Source organism: Megascapheus bottae, chromosome 27 (genome assembly GCF_031878675.1).
Source record: "Megascapheus bottae isolate mThoBot1 chromosome 27, mThoBot2.hap1, whole genome shotgun sequence".
NCBI lineage: Eukaryota > Metazoa > Chordata > Mammalia > Rodentia > Geomyidae > Megascapheus > Megascapheus bottae.
The window spans coordinates 10,645,205-10,650,516 of NC_143535.1; the positions used below are offsets into that span (position 1 = coordinate 10,645,205).

Here is a 5,312-nt window from a genome sequence, read left to right on the forward strand (position 1 = left end):
ATATATGTTTCTGAAAGTCCCTAAGTAAGCTCAATGCAACAGTAATAATTAGTAATCACCATTCAACGTATTGAGGCTTGTAAATAGGATTTGCAATCCGAAAAAAATGTCCTCATTTGGAAGAGATTACCTGAGGAGCAATTTGCTAACGGCAATGTTCAAGTGAGCAATATTTTCAAGGATATATCAAATCTGAAATATTGACCAGAAAACCCAACAGTGGAAGCTCATTTTTGCCTGTTGCATTGGTGACATTCTAAAACTGGAAACATGTACTAGGAAATAAGGATGTAGTAGTTGAAGTATAAACACAGATGACATACCTCTGTTAGGAAGAAGAGTTTGGTTGGCTTAGTCTTTCTCGTCTCCAGCATTATGAGGACTGGGAATTCTTGCCAGAGTTGCAAGGTTTCCTTAGCCCTGCTGTTTGGTGATCTTGGCTCAGTGTAGCCAACGAGTATGGCTTTTAGCCACGGTTTGGACTGAATCTTCTTTGTTTTTCATAAGAGAAGTTCTGCACTAGCAGCCATCTTAAAATAGAAAGAAATCAGACCAAGGTGAAATAAATTCCGGAGAACAAAGTAAAACTGTGAGTCATCAATTGCATGGGCCAATAAATCTTTCTGTTTACACCACCTTGAGTCAGGTTTTCTTACCAATTACTTGATCTAGGAAAGCTGCAGTACCAACTTACACTAACCAGCTGAGCTGTTGGAGATAGAAACTAGAAATAACTCTGGAATGCAATTCGCAGTGTGTATCAGATGCATTTAAAATAATCACACTTAGCTTTGCGTTTACAATCTCACTTCCAGTTATCCTAAGGAAGTAATCAGTCAAATAATGGTATAAAAGAATATTTACAGCAGTTGTTTTTAAATGGCCAAAAAATACCCAGAATGATTGAATTAATAATCTTACATAACTAAGCCTGGCTGTATTTACATGAACCAGTCATTAAAATTTTGCTTCCAATAATATTTAGTAATTATCATGAATGAAAGGCAAATATGTGTAAGTGAAAGGAAATCAAATATAAAATAATTACTCTGGCTAGTGAGAGTACAGGCAACTTTATTTCCCGCCATAGACTTCTCTGTGTTTTCCAAATTCTTTATAATGACCACGTACTAGTTAAATAGTCAAGAAAATAATGATTCTTAGCTCTTGCAATCCTTAACCTCTCCTGTTTATTTTTTTTTATCTTTCCCCGCGAATATCCCATTTCCAAAACAACTGTTCCCACTCCAGAGCCTGTAGAGCACTGAGAGGCAATCATCAAACCACACAGGGTTTTCCCTTCTGAGATATCTGTCCTCTGCAGCAGCCAATGAAATGTTGCTCCCACAATCCCCTTCACCAACCCAGGTCAGCACAAGACAGCAGTGCCTGCGCAATCTCCTCATCAGGCTGTGAAGGAATGGAAAACATGGAGGGACCACTGGTCTGCTAAGCACAAGAAGCATTTCTGCACCACAGAACATTTTAGACATAAGCGTCATCTATCAAAACCGACTGACCTGCTCGGCCCTCCTGTTTTTACCACCTTGATATACTATGAAAGCATCCCGCCAAAGAATTACTAGAAATCTGTGACTCAACAAAGTTAAAGACAGAGAACCTGAGAAGCCGTATCAATATGCAAGAAGTGATGCACCTACCTCCTGATGAATGCAGCTATTACTCCTCTATACATTATCTTGACAATTAAAAAAAAAAGACTCAGAGTGCCCTTCTGCTAAGCCCTTAAAGAAAAAAGTTTCACCCTTCTCTGACTCTTGGCTCTTAAAAAATAAAATTTTGATTTAGCGTCGTACTGTATGGCCTTATGTATCAAGGTTTTGCTCTATTGCAAATCTCTGCTAGGAGAGCCCAAGGTTTCTACTGATGATGGCAAATGAGGGAAACCATTGAGCCTATGTTCCTTTGAGTCTGGCTTACTTCACTTAATAGGATTTTTTCTAAGTCTTTCCATTTCCTTACAAATGGGGAGATGTCGTTCTATCTGACAGCAGCATAGAATTCTAAATGAAAGGACCTCTAGGATTTAGAAACAAAAGCCATATAATGAGTAATTGTTGTCCTTAATGTACTATGTTATCTCTCATCTCTTTTGCCGTCCCTTGGTTATCTCATATTGTTACAGTATTTCACTTTGTTATTTGATATATTGGATATATGCGTATTTTGTTATTTGAAATTGGATAGGAAAGGGGGAAAACAAGATGAGGATGGGGGTGGAGGGGAGGGAAATGGAGACCAAGACATGAGAAAGGGTATCAATGTATGTGAAGTAATGCACCTTCCATCTGGCTAATGTAATGTAACCCTTCTATTAATTACAATAAAAAATGTATGGGAAAAAATAAAAAAATAAATAAAATAAAATAAAATTTTGGGGGCCAGGAGTTTGGCCAGGTGGCAGAATGCTTGCCCAGCATGCGGGAAGACCTGGGTTCAATTCCTCTGTACCACACACATAGAAAAAGCCAGATGTGGTACTGTAGCTCGAGTGGTAGAACACTAGCCTTGAGGAAGGCCCAAGGACAGTGCTCAGGCCCTGAGTTCAAGCCCCAGGACTGGCAAAATTTAATAATAAATAAAAATAACATTTTGTTTCAAGTATCAAGATGAACTATGCCCACTGAGGGTGTGACAGCAGCTGATAACTCCTGTGTGTCTCACTTCAGAGACGCACAGTTCTCCATGTAGCTGACTTGAATCCAACATGGAAGGAAGAAATAAAGAGGAGGAGGCTCCATCCAGTCTAGCAAATGAAGAGAAATACCCTTTATGCTTTAGGCTGCCAATCAGCAGGCCTGGTTCTAAAGGGAAAGGAGGATCTTTTACCTGGCGTGAGGCAAAGGATGCCCGACTCCTCCAACCCCCAAAGGTTAACTTCTTTTTGATTACCAAATTCCAATTGTAGAATGGAGAATAAACTGCTAAAGGACAAAAAAAAAGGAGATAGGGATTAAAGCTGAGAGATAAGTTGAACAGCTCCAGAGCATCCATGCTAACAGGTTAAAACTTACCTGAGCAATGAAGATAATGTGCGCCCTCTGTTCTTCACAGGCCCAGATGCATGTTGCTCAAGTTTGACTGTGCGTTTATTTGCATAAGAAGTTTTCTACAGAGCTATTTCCTCTTCAGTAGACCTGAGGTGGGTCAGTAGATTCTAATCAACTCCCAAGTGGGATTATTAGTTCCAGCCCTCATTTTGAATACAAAGGGAAGGGTGGATTTCAGCTATGGAGTTGTAGCATCTCCTCGGAGCCCAGCAAGGCTCAGATTTGGGGGCAGCTTGAGTGTCTCTGTAGCATGGAGAGTTGAAAATGGCTTCGTGATATGGCAAGCACAAGACATTGGCAGTGAGGAAGATTTTGAAGGTTAAGAAAAGAGAAGCTCAAAGGTTACATGAAAAAAAAGATAAGAGGGAAAAGCCAATTATTGTGGTGTGTGGATGTGTGGGGTTTAACTCAGGACCTGTACTGCCCCTGAGCTTTTTCACTCAAGGCTACCCCTTCAGCACTGGAGCCTCAGCTTTACTTCTATTTGCTTCTAGCTTTTTGATGGTCAGTTGGAGGTAAGCTCATGGACTTTCCCACCCAGGCTGGCTTTGAACTGTGATCCTCAGATATCAGCCTTTTAAAAATATTTTATTCGAAGGTACTATCAGAGGGTTATAGTTATATAAATACGGTAATGAGCATATTTCTCATTGAACATTGTGTCTGTCCTCTAATTTCTCTCCTCCCCAAGCTGTAAAGTTCACATCCAACATAGTGTCCTGAGTATCACTTTTGCATTGCTTATCCTTTGTCCTTTCGTCATTTTGTCATTCCCCTTCTATTCCCCAGATCAGATCAATGTATATACAAAACACAAGGTACCAAAATACAAACCAGTGACAACAGAAAATAAACCAAGGGGGAAAAGAAGAAAGAAAAAGAAATAACTTCACACAGGACATTTAAAAAGCCCCAGAACTGGCCAAAAAAAGGAGGAAGAGGAGGAAGATGAGGAGGAGGAGAATGGGAAGAAGATTGGAAAGAGTAGTATTGACCAAGACGCATTGTACTCATAACCTGACTTCTAGAATTGAAGCCCCTTAGTACAACTACTCAATAATAATAAATATCCCTTTCAAGTAAAAACAAGTATTTCTGGTAAAACAAATAGCTGATTAAATGAGGATCATAGCTAAGGAGTTACAAATGGCACTGGAGCAAGTTAAAATATGACAAAGAGAACAGGCTGGGGTGAGGGGAAGAGGAAGCTCTGGACAGCCAAAGGTTAGCAGATACTCTACAATGTGAAAATGGAATGCAGACAGAGATGAAGGAGGAAGGCAAAATGTCAATAACTGTAATTCACCCCCAAGATGTTTTTTCTTAACGAAACCCATACTGATACTTAAGGCCAGATTGAGCTTTAAATTCACAAACGATCCTAGGCCAGGTTCCATCACTGTACTCTCAGATGCATTAGGCCCATGTGAAAAGCCGAGAGAGAGAGAGAGAGAGAGAGAGAGAGAGAGAGAGAGAGAGAGAGAGAGAGAGAGAGAGAGAGAGAGAGAGAGAGTGAGAGAGTGCATACTGTTGTAGTCCCTTTGATGGGGGCTGGTCATACTCCTTGCTTTGAGAGGCATCCTGCAAGCTTGCAATTAGTATGTCATCTATAATGAAGCTATTTTCAGTGTCTTTCTGACCAAGCAACTCTTCACGATGGTCTCCATGGTCTCACGGCCAACTGGATCCCACATGTGTTCTTTCTGTTTCTGTGTTTTGCTTTTCACACCGAAAAAGTCATCTCGGTCAAAAATACAGAGTCAATTTTAGTTAGCTACTGCTACTTGAACAATCGTCCCCTGCAAATGGGTTTTTCATTTGCACGGTCTATTCTGTGAAGGACAGTCATATTTGTTCAGTCAATTTTAATCAAATCCTTTGCCACAGTATCAGAAGGGTGCAGGTTCACCGTTGTCTCACTGAAATTACTCTTTGCTAATAAAAAGAGATTTTTATTTGAGTTAACTATATACTTAGTACAAATCTATTTCAATTACAGGGAGAATTTGTAAGAAGAGCTAAAACTATCTGCAGTAACTTCAGCACATTAAATCAGAACTATTTACCTTTCTTTCCAAGGAAGAATGTAATAATGAGATGGGAGAAAATAAAGACAACGAATGATTTAATTTTAAAAAGCATGATAAAATTATAATTAAATCTCAGATTCAGGATTTAAGAGCCCAATTTGGCCTTGAAGAGTGTGTATTTTACATGTGCTTTCTGGGCGAAATAAACAAA

At 39.6% G+C, this 5,312-nt stretch overlaps 1 long non-coding RNA gene across 1 annotated transcript; it reads right to left on the reverse strand.

Moving 5' to 3' along the window:
* Nucleotides 1–329: 329 nt before the first annotated feature.
* On the reverse strand, nt 330–4,640 carry LOC150045606 (uncharacterized). The gene is made up of 4 exons (XR_016532883.1): nt 4,600–4,640; nt 3,036–3,158; nt 2,851–2,945; nt 330–530 (listed from the first exon to the last, which is right to left on the reverse strand). It is a non-coding gene; the product is annotated as an uncharacterized LOC150045606 (long non-coding RNA).
* Nucleotides 4,641–5,312: the final 672 nt, after the last annotated feature.